Here is a 21342-nt window from a genome sequence, read left to right as displayed (position 1 = left end):
TGGAATATTAACTATTGATAAATCCTACCATGCGACTAAATCTTTAAAATACTACACTAAGTGAAAGAAGCCAAAATACATATTGCATAATTCCATTTTACAAAATGTTTAAAAAAAAGGAATCTATAGAGAGAGAATGTATTTGCCATGGGCATGCAGAGGGGTATTTTAGGAGTGACAGGAATGTTCTAAAACTGGATTTGATGATTGTTGCACAACTCCATAAATTACTAAAAATTATCAAATTGTACATTTAAAACAGGTAAATTTTATGATATGTAAATCACACTTCAATAAACCTACTTTAAAATTTTTATGAGAGAAGTAGAAAACAGATGCAGAACTGCGTTCTAGGAAATTATTCTGGCAGTAAATGTGTAGCATTAATGGGAATGTGGGAAAGTCAAGGGTAAAGAGATCTATGAGAAGGAAGGCTCTCACAACTGTCCAAGTAGAAAGAATGAAAATCTGAACCAGGAAAGTAGCAATGGGAACACAAAGGAGAGATCAGATAGGAGAGTTGTCGGGGAGGGAGGCGGGGGCAGAATGGGGAAGACATCACAGTTAGATGGAGAGCTTGAGAAGGAGAGTGGCCAAAGATAGCTCAACGGTTTTAAGACTAGATAATTTAGAATAATCCATTCCTTCGGTAGGGGAGAAGCAGAAAAAATTATAAGTGTTTAATGTTATTGTTTTATAAGCACCCCTTGTTCCATGAAAGAATTGCTAGCTTAATAATAACTCAATTATTTTTGTATCTAGCCTGCTTCATATTTCATTTAAAATACCTACTCTTCCCTCCAAATAAAACTTTCTTGAGTTATATATACACCAAATTATTACTCTTTGGGAGACAGAAAAGGTTACAGTAGGTAGATGGAGGGGAGTTGTCTCAGTCATCTTTATTGTAATTTATTTTCAGCAAACATGGCTTACTTTCATAGCTAAAAATTATTTTTATTTATTTTATATTTATTTACTATTATGCAGTAAGAAAAGGATAATGTAATATACTAAGGAAATTACCTTTGCAATCTTTATTGAATAATATTTACCTTTTTCTCTTCATCAGCGTAGAAACATTTTCTTCTTAGAAAGAGTTTAGTCAAAATTGCTTTTCATAAAACTGTTTGTGAGGAAGGTTTTGTCACCATTACTGAAAAGTTCATCATCTCTTCTCAATGGATCAGGTCAGCATCTAGTCTGCTCTGCTAGCCTGGTCACTTCTGTAGGCTTAGAATGCTCTAGTTCTTTCTTTTCTTTTTTCTTCACAGTCCTATAGGCCATGTTCTGCAGTCATACATGCTTGTGCTGAAGTCTTGGATCTACCACCTTGAGAAAATTTATTTATCCTCAAAATCTGTTTTTCTCTCTGGAAAATAGGAGTTGATAATACTCATCCTGCTGAATTATGGTAAAGACTGGATGATTAAAATATTGGGCTCATAGGAAATGCCTAATAAATATCAGTTATTATTAAACTTCTCTTTTGAATTAAAGAACTAAATTATGCCCTGAGGTACATTCTTTAATTAGTAATATTAAGGTCATGTGGCTTGCTGAGATGAAACCAGGACCAAATTCCTGACCAAGATTAAGAATCGAATTGGAGCTCTTTCTTTTTCTCTCTTATCTATATTTGTCTATACTCTCTGGATCTTTTTTAGGCAGAAAAAAAAAGTCTCAGTTGAAGTGGCAATATGAGCACTGATTTCACCTCCTCAGGGTTTCTGCTCTGAGAAGGAATATGGATGGTCGGAGCATACCTCCTTGAGGAAAAACAGATGTTTATCATTTTTTCTAAAACTTTGTAATTTCAATGTTTTAATTTAATAGATTCATGGTGGAACTCCAACTATTGTGGAGCAAAGAAAAAAGATGAACTTTGATATCTCACAGGCCTCAATTTGATTTCTGGCTCTGACACTTGAGCAATTATATGAACTTGAGTAAGAAATTGGCTTTTCTCATCTATAAGATGAGACTAATAATGACTAATTTTCAGAGATGTTGACCGTATTGAATACATGAGATCATTTTATAAAGCTCTGAACACAGGGGCTGACACTTAGCCAAGCATAATCAGTAAATATTATTTCTACCTTCTTTCTCGTTATTCTCCTCCTACTTAGGTAATAGTAAAAAAAGGAAAGGAGTACATGATAGTAAACATTTTATGAATTTTCCAAAACAACCTCAATTGTATTTCAAATTGTCCCCATAAATGAACCTTCCTATTTGTTATTTCTTATGGCCCTATCTTTGATTCTTAAACCATGGTTTTGTAATCTGATTCAGTAGGGTTTATTTCACTTATTAAAATAATTCCTACTTTCTTCCATTTTTGTGTCTTTCAGATTACAAAAGAAACACATGCTTGATGTAGTTAGTGAAATAACACAAGGCAGAGATGCATAAACACAACATTAATCTTTGACACACTCCCTCCTTCCAATTATAACCCCTTGTGGTAGCGAGTGGTATGCATTCCACTCTCTTTCCTCATATACACATAAACCCACATACATGTCTTAGAGAGAGGGTTTATTTGCTTGCTTTTCTGGAAAGAGAAAGAGCATTCAGCTCTTTCTAAATCTTTAGCAATTAAGGTTTTGCTGTTCTTAAACTTCTGTTATTTCTTAAAGGCCTAGTCAATTCATCTCTTGTCTTGGGTACTCTCTGGATATGTTCAAATTCTTCTCTGCCTTCTTTCAAAAACCTTTTTTTTTTTAATCCTAAAACACATTATTCTACATATTGCTTTTGTAAACTTAATACATTTTGAATTTCTTTACAGTCCTTGTTTAACATATTTCTTAAGATGAAGACCATTGAACATAATTTTCTCTCTGTTTCCCTTCCAATATTGCCCTTTGCTCTCACCTTCTTATATTTTTATATAAATTATTTCTAGATATTTCTAGAAGAAAGTTCTGACCAATCCAATTTTGGAGAATAGGGTTGAGGCAGGATATAGAAAAAAAAATTTTTTTCAAACACCCAATAGATTTAGAAACTTGGGCTCATTTCTCTGTAATAACTCCTTTCATATAACATAATTCTCTTTCTCTTGTCAATCTCCCTTCTTGGTCTATAGATTTTTTCGAAGTCAGGGATAGCCTCATATCATCCCCTTATCCTCATTGGAACAATGCAGATATATAAAAATTTTAAGAAAAAGCAATTGGGAGTAATGGTTAAGAACCCTAAATTTTGAGATTAGAGTGATTTGAGTCTAAATTCTCTCTCTTTTACCTACTACTAACAAGTGATCTTAGTCAAACCACTCAGTCCTACGAAGACTTATTTATTATATATATATATATATATATATTAAAAATGGAAATAACAGCATCAAACTAATGTAACTTTTGTAAAGATTATATGGATAATGAATATATATCTTTGAACTCAATAAATGATCGAAGTAATAAATGAGGCTAAAAAGGAAAAAAGGGAGGCATTTTAGATATGATATCTTGGGAATGGAGAAGAGCTTTCAGCTCTTTCTAAATCTTTAGCAATTAAGACTTTGCTGTTCTTAAACTTCTGCTATTTCTTGAAGGCTCAGTCAATTTCCTTCTTGTCTTGAGTACTCTCTGGACCTATATTTGCAGATATGTTCAAATTCTTCTCTGCTGTCTTTCAAAAAAATTTATCTTAAATATCACTTCCTGCCTCTAAATTTGAGGGAACAATTAATCTGTACTAATGGAAAATGGATGAAACTCACTTTTAAACTGAGATATTAAGACCATGATCATCTTTCCATAGTTCAGAGATTTACTATAGGGGGTCTGAAAGATCACTGTTAAGCTAGGAACGATATTTCTGGTCAACTCAGTTCCCTTAGGAAATCTTGAAGAGAGATTTATTGGAGCTGGTACAAAGAAGTTTATTATACTACTAACAGAAGAAAGAAGAGCAAAAAATGAGATAAAAGATAACAGATGAGTGGCTGTTAATAGGAGGCAGAATGATATGGACCAAGGAGCAAATAAATTGTCTGCATTCAGTTCCTTCAGTTGAAAAATGGGCTTACTGCCTGCACAGTCATTAGAGTTAAATATCATTATTAATGTAAAGTGGCTGATATATAGTAGGCAATTAATAAATATAAGTAATATTAAAGTAAGTAATTTTAGAATATACATTTTTAAATACATAACAGCCTTCCTGGGAAATTAATAGGAAGATAAATACATGGTAGGTCAAATGTACACCTTGATTCCTGTCTCCTAGGAACAGCAGGGTGCTTGTTGGACAGATATTTTTAACTTCATTTTAAAGAAAAAACAGTTTTTTTAATACGTTAATGGAAATCCCAGAAACAAAAGATGATTTTAGCAATGAGATGACAAGCAGGGAGAGGAGAATCAAGTTTAAAACAAAAGAAAACAGTAAGAGAAGACCTAATCAGCATATGGGCTTTGGCAAAAGAGACCAAAGAAGAGATAGGGTTTAAGAGACTGCTGGGCAAGAAGTAAAAGGATTTGGTGACAGCCTGGATAAGGAGGAAAAAAGAGATGCTGTGTATTTAAAAGATATAGGTGCTAACTAAGTCCCAAGTCATGATAGAGAAGCTAAGCAAATGATACCTTCTTTAGAAAGAAAATAAATTTGATCTACATAAAGCTAACTGTATTTATTCAATGCATCTTAACACTGCTCAGAGACCACACATTTTAGGTGATGCTGAGGAGAAGACAAAACTATATTACTTGCTTGTCTTTAGTTGAAAAAAAAAAAAAAAAAACTACAACAAAGTATTCAGATTTGGCTTATTATAGTAGTTATTTAAAGTTTGATTTGAATAACAGATTAATTAGTCTAATTGCCACACTTTGCTAACTGTAATTTTTTTTTTCTTTTTTACATGTATCACTTCTTTTAGCTCTTCAGTAATTGTTAATGCTTTCTCGGAGAAGCCAGGAATGTGGGAGGAATTTGTGGCAAAGGAAGGCAAGAATTGACTTCTAGAATTCCACATTTAGTCTTTAATCTGCATTGTTTTGTTTTAAAATCCTATGTAATCTCAATTCAGCTAAGGATTAACTCAATTTACAACAGAAGAATAAAGTAAAAAAGAATAAAATAAAATATTTTCAGTATGAACTTATTTGCTTTAAATCACCAGGAAAACCTTAACACTTTTTCGATTCATTTCTATAAAATCATAGTGAATTTCCAGATGGTTAAAATATCATAAGATATTTTTCTGTAAAAATAGTAAGAGTATCCTAAAAAGAAAAGCATTTTGTCTGACTAGAGCGTAGCAGAGGATCCAATCCTGGAATGGATTTCTATTTATTCAAAGTTTCTAATCTTTATAAAAAGTAATATAAAATCAATTAAATCTCACTATTTACCACTCTACAAACATTAAAAAATGTGGTCAACTGTTTTGTTTGTACAATTGCAAGTGTTTGATTTTTGCTACCTTCTCAACCACCCTCCCCCACAACACCAAAACACATCCCTTAATTATTAATTATTCTGAATGTCACTGACCTGCTGGCTGGCAGTCAGAGCCTTAGTATTGTAATTCAAAAGAACACAGTACTTACTATACTTACTGATTCACAAGTTATTTGACTTATCTTTGTGTTTTCTCATCTAGCTTAGACTTTACCTGTCTACAAGGCTGATTAGAAAGAAGACAGAGAGAAAGAAAAAGAATTAGATAAAATGTGTAAACTCTAAAGAACTGCTTGAAAGTCCATGGTGACGTCATTATTCCTGGCCTTGATGGGATAAAAATATTATCTTAATCCAGTAACAACTAATTACTGGTAAATAAATGTCTAATATATTGCTAGTGTCCTTTGTGAAGTAAAAGAGAAAAAGAAGGCATGCTGAATCAGCAAGACAAGGATCAAAACCCAGAAATGTAGGGCACTAAATGCATTGTCTTACTTGCTTGTAAAGGTTACCAAGAGCACATCAAAGGTTAAAAGCAGTAGAGTTTAACTCCTTAATCAAGCAGAGTGCAGTTTACTTGGAAAAATGTAAATGAATAGAAAGAAGCAAGAAATATTTTTAATAGCCCTTACCTACAAAGCCCATGATAAATCTGGCCTTATATGGAATTTACTACTGTTCTTTTTATGTTTTGATCAAACTACCTTCCTTATCTTTATCATTCCATTTTTCTTGGTGTGGTCTGTGGCTAGAATCCCATTTCAGCCTTCTCTTACAGTTAAAACCCAATATCAAAGAATTCATTGGTCCTTTTTCCTGTATTCTGCGGGCAATTTCATCCTTCCCCCCGCCCCTGCCAGAGGTAAATGCAAAGGTAAGAGTGAAGACTGTGAAGAAAATGGCCCATACACGACTTGGGAAGTTGTTACTCAAAGACAGTAACACTTGTAGAAAAGTTTGTACTTTATTTGTGGTAGAAAGTACACTTCATCTCCCTTATCTCTCTAATTCACGTAAAAGATTTTTTAGCCTAGCCAACATGAAGTGTGTGTGTGTGTGTGTGTGTGTGTGTGTGTGTAACAAGGTTTTAGGGTTTAGAGATATTCTGCATAACGTCCCTGAATCAGGAAGTTTATCACCACTCCCATCTTTTCCTAAAGAATTCAAGCTCCTCCTTTCCATCAGTCAAATGCCCAAATTCCTACTAATATGATCTTCTTTATCTCTAAAATCTCCTGAGATAATGCAGGCATTAGGCGGGTGGCTGTGGGCAAATTCTAAACGTCTCTCAGGGGCAGAATCTATTAGGTAAGAATAATGGTGTTACTACCTGCATCCTGAGTACTTGCCTATTTATTTCCCCAGCTTTATTGAGGCATAACTGACACATAAAATTGTATAAATTTAAGATGTGTAATATGATGATTTGATATATGTGTATATTGTGAAATGATTATCACAATAAGGTTAGTCAAAACAGCCATCACCTCCCATAGTTACCAGTGTGTGTGTGTGGTAAGAACATTTAAGATCTACTCTTTTAGCAAATTTCAAGTATACGATATGGTATTGTTAACTACCATATATGATCGCCATGCTGTACATTTTATCCCTAGGACTTATTCATCTTGTAACTGAACATTCATGCCCTTTGACCAGCATCTTCCTATTTCTCTGACACATCAGTCCTTGGAGACTATCATTCTAATTTGTGTCTAGGAGTTTGACATTTTTAGATTCCATGTATAAGTGAGATTAGATAGTTATTTGTCTTTCTCTACCTTTTTTCTTTTCTTTTCTTTTCTTTTTTTTTTTTAAGCCAACAGCACCTGGTATTCCCAGGTGGTTTCCCATCCAAGTACTAACCAAGTCAGACCTTGCTTAGCTTCTGAGATCAGATGGGATCGGGCATATTCAGGGTGGCATGGCTATAGGCTCTACCTTTTTTCATTTAGCATAATGCCTTCAAGATTTATCTTATGCTGTCTCAAGTGGCAGGATTTCCTTCATTTTTTATAGTTGAATAATATTTTATTGCAAATAAATATATATAAATATATAAATAAAATATAAATATAAATGTACGTGTATATATATCTATATACACACACCACATCTTCATTATTTATTCATTGATAGACATTTAAGTTGTTTCCATGCCTTGGCTATTCAAAATAATGCTGCAATAAACATGGGGGTACAGATATCTCTTTGAGATAATGTTTTCATTTTCTTTGGACATATACCTAGAAGTGGGATTGCTGGATCTATTTTTAAGTCTTTTCACAGTGGTGTCACCAATTTACATTCTCACCAACAATAAACACGTGATCACGTTTTTCCGCATCTTCATCAACACTTTCTCTCTCTTTCTCTCTCTCTCTCATCATAGCCACCCTAACAGATGTAAGGTGATACTTCATTGTGGTTGATTTGCATTTCTCTGATGATCAGTGATGTTGAGAACATTTTCATATAGGCCATTTGCATATCTTTTGGGGGAAAGTATCTACTCAAGTCTTTTGCCCATTTTTTAATTAAGTCAGTATTATTATTATTTTGCTATTGAGTTTATGAATTCTTTATATGTTTTTGGATGTTAACCTCTTTTCAGATATATGGTTTGCAGATATTTTCTTCTTTTCTATAAATTGCCTTTTCATTTTGTTGATGATTTCCTTTGCTATGCAAAAGCATTTTGGTTTGATGTAGTTCACTTGTTTCTTTTTACTTTTATTGCTTTTGCAGCATTTAAACTGCTGGGAAATATGATTGAACAATACAAAGCAAGTAGCAAATATAGTGTAGCCATTTTCCTGATTATTTTTGCTCACTCTCATTTTCTTTTTAACCCAACTACCTGAGCATCTCTTCAAGTGCTTCACACTGTTTTGCAGGTCCTCACTAAGAAGAAGACAAAAGTATAAAGTCCCAAATAAAAGAATAAATTTTAGAAATTTGTAACTTCATTGAACAAAGTTAAACATTTTCTAAACACCAACAAATTGAATCTAAATGAGATCGTGTTGATTGAGTGAAAAACAATAGACTACCAGAAAACACTCAGTCTGAAGCTTCCTTTTTTGCTCTCCCTGTTCAGTTTACCTCTTTTAGTGTGGCTGTTGCAATGGCTCTAACTGGTCTCCTTTCTTTTGTATCATTCTTTTGAATCTATCCTGGCTGTCATTCCCTAGCCCTCCCTTAAATTTTTCTGTGTCTACCAATTTCTTCCAGGATGAAATTCAACTGCAAAGCTCTTGGCCTAGGTACATGGCCAGCCTCATTTCTCAGCAGCTTAATTTTTCAACAAACTCATTCCTGTATTCCTCTCCAACCTCCCACAAACTCTAAACCATTTTGCAGAGCTCCTTTCAATTTCTCAGACACACTAGCCTTTCTCTGATCTCTGGGCCTTTTCAATGTTTTCCTTTTATCTTCTTTACTGGCAAATCACTTCTTTCTTTACTAAATTCTTTAAGACTCATCACCTCCTCTGCATAACCTTCTCTAACACCCTCTGCTTCAATATCGAATTGAATTAGATAATTCCTCTGAAAGCTCTTATAGTATCTACTGATTTTGGTCTTGTTTTGTAAGAAGTCATGTTACTCCTTCTAGCATGAGAGCATCTTTAGGGCAATAGTTAGCATTTTCATCTCTAGGCATTGTGCAAAATAAATGTTCGATAAATATTTGCTAAAGAGAATAATTAGGGAGATGATATCGTAAAAATGATAACTATATATACAGTATTCCAAAACAATGTGAGAATTTTTAAATTTTATCCTCTCAAAAATTCTCAAAGGAGTTTACTATTATCATCTTCATTATATAAATGAGGAAATTTAAAAACAAAGAAGAAGCAAGAGTAGAATTCTGTTCTGTTATGCTTGAGTATATTTTTTATAAAATATTGCTAATTAGAACATATTGAATAGGCTGTAATGGATTATTTTTTGAAATATATTACAACCCAAACCTGCCTCAGCTATTGAGAAAGATCAATGTTGAATGCTTCTTGCAGAAAAAGCTTAGTCTTCATTCTGAATTTAGGAGGCCTGGAGGAAAGAGAATGAGTAGAATAGAAGATTACAGAGGAAACAGTTTAACTCAGAAATTGAAGATGAAAGTGTTTAGGACCAAATGGGAAGGAAGAATTACTAGGTAAATACCTCAAATGGAATTTACCTAGTTCTTTTTAGGATCAGCACTGTTGTAACATTAAAGGAGTTCCTCTTCCCATTTGCTCCTATTTCATTCCCAAATTCCCTTTTTCATTTATTGACCATCTAGGGTTTGAAATGCTGGCCATAAGCCCCATGGAATTACAATGATTTTAGAACTGGTTTTGCTGATGATGTACTCAGGTTAAAGAATATGATCCCTCCTAAGCTCCACGTTATTTGCCAGGCTAACATCAAACCTTGAGCCTTGAATAGCACACAAGTCAAACTTTCCTAATGAGCCCTTTATAGTGCCCTATTTCATACTTGCATAATACAGGATGTGTCGATGATCAAACAGTCCTGGACATCACTGTCTGTTTCTCCAAGTTCCATCAACCAGAGTGGGATGGGTTACACAACCCAAACATTTACACTGTTATTTGTGTCTTACTATGTTTAGTTTTGGATTCCAAATTTTAGTACATCAGCCCTCCTTTTTTTTAAAAGAGAAACCAAGAAAATATTCAAGCAGGTTAGCATTTTGCTGACAGTTGGCAAGCTTTGGGTACTTATTTCCTGCTCTAATTTTTCAGCTACTTTTAAATTTGTTTGTTATTGTGGTAGGTTCTTAGTAACAGACATCTCTTTGGTTATTTGTGCAGAAAAACCTCTAAGACTGTACAATGTAGTCATTCTTAGCATGGTAGTAGGTGGCCTACCTATTGGTAGAAGAAAAATTTTCATGCGATGAGCTTTTTAGTCTTTAAAGCCAAATCAATAATTATTGAGCCTCTGCCATTTATAAAGCATGTCTTTTATTGAATTATATATTTAATTAATATCTCATTTAATATGGATAATAATAATAGTTGTTATTTATTTTTGTGCCCGCTCTGGATTGGTCTCTTTATAAACTTTGTTGTATTTAATCCTCACAATATTCTGCAACGTGAGTATGGGTTTTACTTTCCTCCCCATTTTACAGGTGAGTCCGTGATTCTGGGAAGTTAAGATACTTACCTAAGGTCACATAGTAAGTGAGACAAGCCCTAAAGCCTATGTTCTTCATGTTAAGGAAATAATAAAGGGAGAGCAGGAGTGTGAACAAAGTGGTATATTGGCTCAAGTGAGGAGAGATCCTTGTGATATGAGGAAGTCAGGCTTTATAGAAGATAGATATTTGTGAAATATGGGTGTGGAAATGATTTGAAGCATACATTAGAGAGTCAAGCAAAGAGCTAGAGCAAAGATAATAGATGAGGAACACTCAAAATATTCCTAGAGAACAGTGAGTGGTTGACTAGTTGGACTAAACTGATAAGGTACATATTTAGGGTTAAGACTGGAAAATCAAATTGAAAGCATGTAGGACTGCTTCATGGAGATTGAATCAATTGTAGATATAGGATGCATCATTGTAGGAAGAGACAAGAAATAGTTTAAAATGGTTATAAGGTTATAAGGATTTTTGCCATAAAACCCAATACTGAAGTGTAATTAAATCGTTCTTGTTTTCCTTTACTTACTAGTCACAGAATACCCTGTACTTCAAATTTGTGTGGGGTTTTCCCATACCAAGCAATCCTGCAATACAGGCTGTGTATCCTAAAATCAATTGATTTCTGGCACTACCTAGCTGGAGTTAGCATCAAGTTCTACAAATTAAGGACTCAGTCCCACAAGATTCCCCTTCAACACCCCACTTCAGATACCTATAGCAAATCCAGGCTTTTACCTATGCTTCCAACTGCCTGTAAATCAGAGGTTCCCATGTCCCCCTCCTTGGTTTAGATTAATTTGCTAGAACAGCTCACAGAACTCAGGAAAACAGTTTACTTACTAAATTACCAGTTTATTACAAAAGATATTAAAGAATAAAAATAAACAATCAAGTGAAGAAGTACATAAGGTGAGGTCTTGAAGATCTCAGGCATAGGCGCTTCTGTTACTGTAGAGTTTGGGGCATGCTGCCACTCTCCTGGCATGCGAGCATGTTCTTGTTCACCAAACCAGAAGCTTTCCAAACTCCATAGAGGTAATAGGGCCTAGATGAGAATCCACATTGAATGAGCAGTAGAGATATATATGAGAGATTTTTTTTTTCACTGAAAATATAATTATTTGGCATTTGATAAGGTTTAGACTTGAGTGTGTAGTAGTGATAGCATTAATAAACAGAAGCAGGCCAGTTCAATGTGGTGAGCTCTGGACATCTCGAATTCATAGAATGAATACATATATTAACCACAATCATTTGGGTGGTTAGGGCTCTTAACACATACTTCTGTGCTCTACTCCATTGTGCTTTTCTACCAATATCTGAAACTATCTTTTAAGAAAGAATCTTAGAAAGGTTGTACAACACCACTCCCTAAACTGGCATGTGGGCATAGTATAGAGCAAGACAACAGAAACTGTACTTGACCTTTACTGTATCACAGAGATGGTCAATTGCTAAGAAAATGTCAAGAATATTTCATTGGCATTCTTTGTGAAATTGACATCTTATGTTAGCAGTATATGTATTAACAGTATTTTTGATAATGTGATCTCAAAGTTCAGATGAATCTTTATGGTAGAAAAGGTTAGAATAGCAATGCAAATGCAATGGTTTGGGCTATATCTGTTCTTTCAACAATCATAATCATTAACAACAATTAAATACTTATTATATGCCCAGCACCATGCTAATATGATGTATGCAGTAACTCATTTAATTCTCATAGTAAACTCATGAGATAAATACAATTTTTATCAGGCCCATTTTATAGACAAGGGAGCTAATGCAGAGAGATAAAGTAACCTGCACAGTTTCCCAGAGTTGGCAGGTTGGAGCAGGCTTCAAATCCAGGTGTTTCTGAGTCTAAAACATTTTCCATAACTTGTAGTAAGCTATATAATGATCACAACCATTTTATCTGATGGGACCTGGGATAACAAGCATTCTTTTTTACTGACGTCTTATTATTGTCCACTTTACCCTGTAACCACATTTTTCTGAGAATATCATTTATTTTATTTTCTAGAAAAAATAATTTACACTTAGTAACTTCCCACATAATGGAAAAGTGAAATGAGCAAAATTATATACATTTAAAAAATATTCGATTTTGAAATATATAAAGATGCTTTTATAGGCTACGAAAGAAGATTTTTTAAAAACTATTGTAGCTAACCTTTGCTTGGAAACATTAAAATAAATGATCACTGAAAGGATGATCTAAATAGATATTTTAGCTAGATACGCACTGAAAGTGCTCATTAATAAATCAAATTATTTTATTTAATTAAAAAGCATGCACAGCTTTTTAAAAATAAATTTAATTGAATTAAATACTTTTGATCATCTTCTAAAGTCCAACCTCAATAAAAAATACAACCCTGTAACTGCGATCACCATGTTTATTTTCCCAGAGATTCTCAGTGTTTTTTAACATTTGTAAGTCTCAATTCTAGAGGAATTGGGACCTAAGCATAAATTAGCAAGTAGCAATAATATAAATAGATATAACTTATCTATATGAAATAAAGAAGTGATGAATTAGTGATGATTTCCCTTTGTAGATGTGTCTATTTAAGAACTCTCAATTATAAAACAAAAATTAAATTAAAAAAAAATGAGCCTGAGTTTCATTACATGTAAAATGGGCAATAGAGATGATTCCTTCAGTTCCCGTCAATATGTATTGAATCCTCATGCATACACAAAATATGCATTTGAGGAATTCTTCAACTTAGCCTTATTCTTCTTGTGAAAAGCATTGTAAGGACAATTCTTTATCTAATAATTTAGAAATTATTTCTTAGAATAACTCAGGGGTTATGTATGGGTTTATGACAGTGCTCCCCAAATTTGCAGTTATAAGAATCATCCTAGTGTAATTCTTAGGTCCCTCACTCTGGAAATTTTCTTGTGAATTTCTATTATAATATAAGGTAAAGCTTATTACCAATGAAGTTTGGGAAATTAGAAACCAGCCTTGATAGAAAAAATTCTCCAATTTTCAGTATTAAAATGTGCCTTTGTGCTGAAAGAGGTGGGGGTGCCAATCCATATTTAAAAGCATCCTTGACCATTTTAGAAATGTCTTCTAAAACTTGAATGTGTTCCTCAGCTATTTTCCATGGAAATATAAAAGCTATAGTCACCTCTTGGAATAGAATATATTTAACCTCTTTGCTTTATGAATGAGGAAACAGGAGGGTAAGTGATTTGAGCAAGGATAGAATTAAATATATGGAGTAAAGGAACATTCATCAAAGTCATACTTATATCATTTAGTAATTCCTCAATGATGAACTGTCCATCAGCTAATGTTTACTCTAAAATATACTCTATTTCGGTTACAATTTTTTTTAAGCTAGGTACTCACCTGTTCTTTAAAATTAAATTATTTTTCTCTGATGATTCTAGCGTCCCTTTTGCTTGTCAGTAACAAAAGTTAGAGATTCTCTAAATCTCTCATATTATTTTCCCAACATCTCACCCTAGATTAACTGGGAAGCTGATGGGGGAAATGTATTAATGTTTATGGTGCCTAATAAAAACATTTAGAGGGGAAAAAAATACACAGAACAAGAATGAAAGCATTCTCAATAATGTGCAGAATTGGAGAAAGCTGGCCTAGGTGCTTTTCAAACACTGCCCTGCCATGCTATTGTCCTGGAGTACTGAAGCGGCTACCCTGACCAGCAGAGTGAGGAGCAGCAACACAGTTGATGCAACAAAACCATGCATAACGCAGTGTGCTGGAAGTACAAAGAGGAGTAAGGCAGCGTTCTGGCCTTCAAGAGCTCACAGTCTGATGAGTAAGGTTATAGATTACTATACATAGGTATGTACACAGTACATTAATTTTAGAACATCATTTAAAATAGTCATACATTTTTTGATACTTTTCTTACTGACAGGTGGGATCTATGTCCTATCCCCTTAAATCTGGGATGGACTGTGACCACTTTATAAATGCAAGGGAAGCTTTGCTTTATTGTTCTGAGTCTAGTTTTAAAAGGACTGGCAGCTTTCTGCCTTAGTCTCTGGGAACTTTATGCTGCCATGTAAGAAACTATATTGCTCTGCTGGAGACACCACATGGAGAGCTGTTGAGATCACATGGAGAAAGAGAGCGGTCCTTCTGAGCCTTGACTTACAGACATATTCATTGAGGTGCCCAGCTTGTGAGTGAAACCATGTTAGATGCTCAAACTTGCCCAGCCACCAGTTGAGTATCACCAAGTAAATATGTGTTATATAAAGAAGCAGCCAGTTGAGCATTGCCCAAATTCCTGACCCACAAAATCATAAAATACAATAAAATGTTTGTCATTTTAAGCCACTAAGTTATGGGGTTGTTTGTTACACAGCAACATATAATCAGAAAAAAGGGGACTGATTAATTCTGTCTGATTCAGAAGTACTCTTTAAATGAGGTGAAATCCAAGTATGGTTTTGAAGGATAAACAAGAGGTTACCTAGGCAGCTAATGGAGAGAAGGCACTTCAGGTCAACGGAACAATACGAAATAAGACAACTTGAAAGAGTTTCTCAATATTTTAGAGGGGAAAAAAAACAGGATAGAGGAATAAATTGGGGGTTAGGAATTAGGCTAGAGAAAGATGGATCCAAAAAAAGATCTTATATGTTAATCTCTTTATACTAGAAATATTTTTTTAGGAAATGGTTAGGAAGTTATTTCAATAATCTAAAGAAAGATGGCAAAGGCTGAAATACAGCAGTGGAAATAAAGATTAAGTAATTTAAAATCTCGAATCATGTAAGGAATGAATTGGATAGATATAGAAGAAAGGATTAAGAAAGAGTACTGATTAAATCTCAATTTTTGGATTTAGTGTCTAAATGAATGCTACCAATTAAAAAATGGAATAGGAAGAAAAGCTTTTTGCATTAGTGTATTTCAAGTCCATTTTTAAGTGTATTGACTATAAATATCTGTGATCTTCAAGGTGGAGAGAGATGTTTAGCCAGCAACAAGATGAAAAGAGTAACATTAGGGTTCTCTCTCTCTCTTTACACATATGAATACAGACACACATACATGCGTGCACACACACACGTAAAGATATTGAAATTGTGAGTGTGTAGGTGGTGATCAAAACAAAGCACAAAGATGAAACTATTCATAGAAAGCAAGTAAAGTGAGAATCAAGAATACAGGAGACAAAATAAAACAGATTATTAGGGGTGGAGAGAAGGGAACAATCAACATAATTAAGTTGAGAAGATCCAGTCTGCAAAATATGTCATGAAAGCTGTTGAAACTTGATTGTTTATTTTAATTGTTTAACATTCACTTTACCCTATCCACTCAATAATCTGGACTTTATTTCCGTGTAGTTGGTATTGAGCTGCTAATAATGTCTAAATGCTATGTAAATCTAAATAACTATGGATTTAAGTCTGGGAGGTGGCAAGACTATAAATATATATAAATACATTTTTTATATGTGTATATTTATTCTATACTGTTCACATAAATGCTTTTAAAATAGCCTTTTCACTATTATAAAAGATGATCTACTTGTCTACCAAATTATTAAATGATTTTTTGCTTCTTTTCAGTTCAATACCACAAGCCAAAAGAAACACAAATAGTCAGAATTTGTTTTACTTTATAAAGTAACAGCTTGTTTCTAAGTTATAAAAATAAGTTAGAAAATTATCAAATTAATGCATATGACATTGAGAATTTTTCATAAATGAAGTGGGAATTTAGAAAAGAACTTGAACTGAATTTTATTTCATTGATTCATATTTCAGAATTATTTGCTTCTGTCATTCTCAATAAGAAATGAATATTTTGGTTGAAATTTTTTTCAACCAAATAAGTGTTACTAATAAGCAACTTGTTTGCTTTCATCTCCATGACTGGAAGAAGACTAAGCCATTTTGAAAGAAAATCTGCCATGACTTAAGATTTCATGTTTTACATTTTAGAGAGAAATATAATTTTTTTTTTGCTCATTTTGCTGGAGATCAGGATTTGGGAACAAAAACTTCCACTTTGTTTCTTATTTTTTTTCCTAAGACCTTCAATCTCCTTTAAACGGAATATGGTCAATTCCTAGTTGTGGAATAACCACAAGACAATTAGAAGTTAAATTGTTGAGCAGCCCGCATCTAATTAAAGTCTCTCCATTTTAACTATTTTATTTTTAGCATCTGAAGCAGTTTGTAGCTCTGCTAGGCTATAATCATGTTTATTTAAGAGTAGTGCAGTCCTCAGTGAGAAAATAAAATCCTACCAGAACTGCTATACTGAATAGAAGAAAACAGGGAGATGGGTGGTACATATGTTTAGTGTACTTTTCAGTTTATGATTTCCTACAATTTACTGTACAATATTTCAGCCTGAGTTCTAGGACTCGATGTCTGAACGGGTTTCCTTTCCAATCTCATGAACGTGTGTATCTATATTGATTGAAGCTTTTTACTTTTCAGAAAGTCAGAGCTTATAAAGTTCTGAAGACTCTAAGTTTTATTTTACAAGTCATCTTAAGGAGTCACAATGTCTAAAACTCTGTTTTTTTAAAATATACAGGAAAAACCAATATGAATAAAGATTTTCACCATATTATTTCCCAGAGAATAAGAACTATAACCTAGAAGAAGTTTTTGCCTATTCAGAAGGAGGACCTTCTGAATGTCATCATCACATCATATTAACAAACATTCCTTAAGTGGTGACTATATTCCAGCCTCTGACCTACATCCTTCATATGAATTTTCCTCTTTAATTGTGAGAACAACTCTATATGTTAAATAATACTACGACCTCTCTCTCTCTCTCTCTTTTTTTTTTTTTTTGAAAACTAATCAATGAACTGGGTTTCAAGTGGTTAAAATATGCTAGTTATTAATTGGTAGTCTTGTTTTGAATCCAGCAGTTAAATCTCATAATTTTACATTCTTAACCTTTCTATATATTATTTTTAATGTAAAGAGTATCAAAATGAACATTTTTTCAAGAGAGATATTTGAAAGAAAAATCTTGTTGTCAGTCGCTCTGTTTAAATGGAGGCAGCATAGAGAAATAGTTCACCATAGCTCTGTCTCTGGAATCAAGTTCTCACCAGCAAGTACTATTACCTTAGACGAATCCCATCCTTTGCTGTTCCATCATCTACCCAATGTGGATACTATGCCTACTTTCCTCCTGGGTTGTAGTGAGGATTAAATAAAGCATAAAGTATAATTAAATACTTAGCATGCTGCTCAGAGCTTAAAGTTTTTCAATTAACTTTCAAATGTTATTATTTTGTGTAAGTGTTACTACTACTATCATTATATATTTGAGATGGTAAGAGCATGCCACAATTCAATTTGGCTCACCAATCACTGTGGAATCATTAGTATTCCTGATCTGTGATAGGTATCTATTAGACAAATTACATTTGCTTTTCCAGTTTGGAGAGACAAACAAAAGGATATTTTTAAAAAATAATTAAAGAAAATTCTAAAGATGGTATTTGGGAACTGCTAATTGAACATAAGCTAAATATAGTAAAAGTGGTAAGTGGTCAGGAATGAGATATTATCATGAAAGGTGTTATCGAAGTGATCGAATCTAGGATGAGGTGAAAAAGACAGCTAACTTCTGGAGTAGTGGTCAGATGATAAAATTAACCATGAATTTGTTTTGTTATTAAAAAAACTTTTAAAATGCCATAAATAATATTAGACTTCGCATCAAAGAGTTGATGAATAACTGTAGATACTGGAGTAGAGGAATGATATAAGAAAACTGGTGTTAGAAAAGCAGATTACACAGCAATCTGCTTGTAGAAGGAATGCCTTGTAGAAGAAACATCAGCTTAGGAGAGGTTTAGAAAATCAAGTCTGGTTTGATAAGAGTCTAGAACTATTACAGTGATAGCAGGAATGAAGATGTGTTAGGTTTCTGACTGACCCAGAAGGATGACTCTGCTGGTGGAATTTCAAGCTAGAAGAAAGCAAAGGCATTTAAGTGTGGAGCTCTTTTGGTGTTCCCTATATTATTTCCTCAAATGTGACTGGATAAGTGGACACTCTACCTAGTTTGAGAGATTATATACAGACTTTTTCTTAAACAAAATCATTTTTATTTTCTGCTATCAGCTCTTTCTCATCTCTGCAAGGTTTTGCAGATAAGAATATTCCTCTATTACTAATATCCTATAGTGAAGTGAAGCTATTATAAGCCTGGGTTCATGTGAATCAGAATTCTTTATTGCACTTACAAAAAAAATTCATATTTCTGGGCTCTACTCCATGCTTATTACATCAGAATTTCTGGCAATGGTCTCTGAGAGTCCATAATTTTAACATGCTCCCCAAGTTACTCTTATACATGACAGAGTTTAAGAGCCACTGTTTTTTGGAGATGAGTTTAGAAGAGAAGAGAATCATACCTATGCCCTTACATTAGCCTGTGTGCTTATCAAACATAACCTATCAATTTGCTCTAACCACAAAAATTTTTTGTTGCTTTAAAGAACAAATCATTTATATTTATCTTAACAGGTCTGTGAGCAGATTAGGGTTTGGCAAATCTTGGCTAGGCTGGGCTGGGCAAAAATTTTGACTTCTGGTCCAGTTGAGTCAGCTCCATGTGTCTCATTCTGAAATATTTTTATGGCAATGGCAGGAATGCAAACACATTTCTATCTTCTGCTTTACTCAAGTCCACTAACATGACCTTGGCCAAAGCAAGTCACATGGGCAAGCCCAAAAGTCAAGAAGTAAGGAATTGTGCTCCACCTGCCATGAAGCTATGGCAAGGGTATAATTTATAATAACACTAGAGGGGAATGATAATTTGGGTCCAATAAATCAATCCACCACAGTTAAGATTATGTTTTAATCAGGCTTGTACTCACACTTTTCAAGTGATTCCTTGGCACATAGAGCTGATTGTAAAAAGCACTTTTTGAACTGAATAGTATAGCTGTTATTTCCATCAACAATGTGGCAGAAAAGAAATGGTGGGAGAGGTAACATCGAAATGGCATGTGAGCAGGAGATATTCATGACACACTGTGCATGTTGATATCTAGTATGGGTCTTAGAATTTATGTGTAAAATCTTAACCTATCTTATTTTAAAATTTTTATCTTTAGTTGTGGTAAAACACATATAAAATTCACCATCTTAACCATTTTTTCAAATGGGCAGTTCAATAGTGTTAAGTACACTCACATTGTTATACGACCAATCTCAAGAATCCTTCCATTTTGTAAACTGAAACTCTGTACCCATTAAACAAGAATCCCCCAGTCACCTTTCCCCCAGCCATTATTCTACTTTCTGTCTCCATGAACTGAACTACTTTAGGTAAATTATATAAGTAAACCATAGAGTATTTGTCTTTTTGTGACTGGATTATTTTACTTAGTGTAATGCTTTCAATGTTTATCAATGCTGTAACATATACCAGAATTTCCTTCTTTTTTAAAGCTGAATAATATTCCATTGAAAGTATATACCACATTTTGTTTATGCAATTCACTGTTGATGGACACAGGTTGTTTCTATCTTTTGGCTATTATGAATAATGCTGCTATAAACATGGATATACAAGTTGCCTTATTTCCTATATTTGCATTATGTATTGTGGCCAGACTGTGCCACTTACTGTCATTTAAATAGTTTCCCTTCATACTATTATAAACAAAACAACAAAAACACTAATAAATTTTAGAACACCTGTTGGCAAATTATAATCTGTGGGCCAACTCTAACCCACTGCCCATTTTTGTAAAGTAGAAGAATTCCTTTTACATTTCTAAATGGTTGAAAAAGATGGAAAAAAAAAAGAACATTTCACAACATGAAAATTATATGAAATTCAAATTTCAATGTCTATAAATAAAGTTTTATTGGAATACAGCAACACATATTCAGTTATTTACTATGGCTTGTTTTTCACTACAAAAAGCCACAAAAGTGGTTGCAACAGAGACAGTATGACCTGCAAAGCCTAAATACTACTATCCGTCCCTTTACAGAAAAAGTTTGTGAATTCCTGCTTTTGGAGTCAGTCACAAGTAGAAAAGAACAGCTTAGAAATAAGTCAGACAGAGAAAGACAAATACCAGCTTAGAACAGCTCATTGACGTAGCATTTTAGTAAAATACTATTTTGACAGACTCATAGTGAATCTGAAAAAAGTATTTCTAGTTCTGTGACATTTCATTAAAGTCAAGTATGTGAGGTCACTTGTATAAATGCATATTTCATTAAACTAAATGGTCTTGTGACATAATGCCCTCTGAAAATATCACCATGGTTCTAGAACATTCATTCAGCTGGAGCTGTTAGAATGGAATGGATACCATGACTGCCTGAGGAGAGCGTGGGGGCGGGAGAAGAGACTCTGAACAAGCTTCGAATGAGAAAAACCTGGGGCCTAAGAGCTTCAAATGTGATCTCAGACTGTGGAAAGGAGTATTATTACAGCAGTAGTTCTCAGTTTGCTTTCTTTTTTTTTTTTTTTTTCCCAGCAGTCACACGGGAAACGTAAATTGCCAAATATGTCATTCAGAATATCCACGGCATTTTATGAATTAGTTATAATTAGTTATCCTTAACTATGTGCCGACGTGCTAAACTCCTCACATGCAAGTATTGTCTCACTTTATACTATCCCTAAAGCCTATAAAGATAGGTGTTATCTATATTTTTCCTATTTATCAGTGAGAAAACTAATGCATAGTGAGTTCACATAACCATTCAAAGGTGGAGTTTGGGTTTTAATTT

General features: G+C 33.7%; 1 pseudogene; it reads right to left on the bottom strand.

The window, feature by feature from the left end:
* Positions 1-7238: 7238 nt before the first annotated feature.
* On the bottom strand, positions 7239-7357 carry LOC120609876 (uncharacterized; annotated as a pseudogene).
* Between the last annotated feature and the right edge of the window lie 13985 nt (positions 7358-21342).

This window comes from Pteropus medius, unplaced genomic scaffold, assembly GCF_902729225.1.
Source record: "Pteropus medius unplaced genomic scaffold, Ma_sr-lr_union100, whole genome shotgun sequence".
Lineage (NCBI taxonomy): Eukaryota > Metazoa > Chordata > Mammalia > Chiroptera > Pteropodidae > Pteropus > Pteropus medius.
This window is presented reverse-complemented; position numbering and strand designations above follow the sequence as displayed.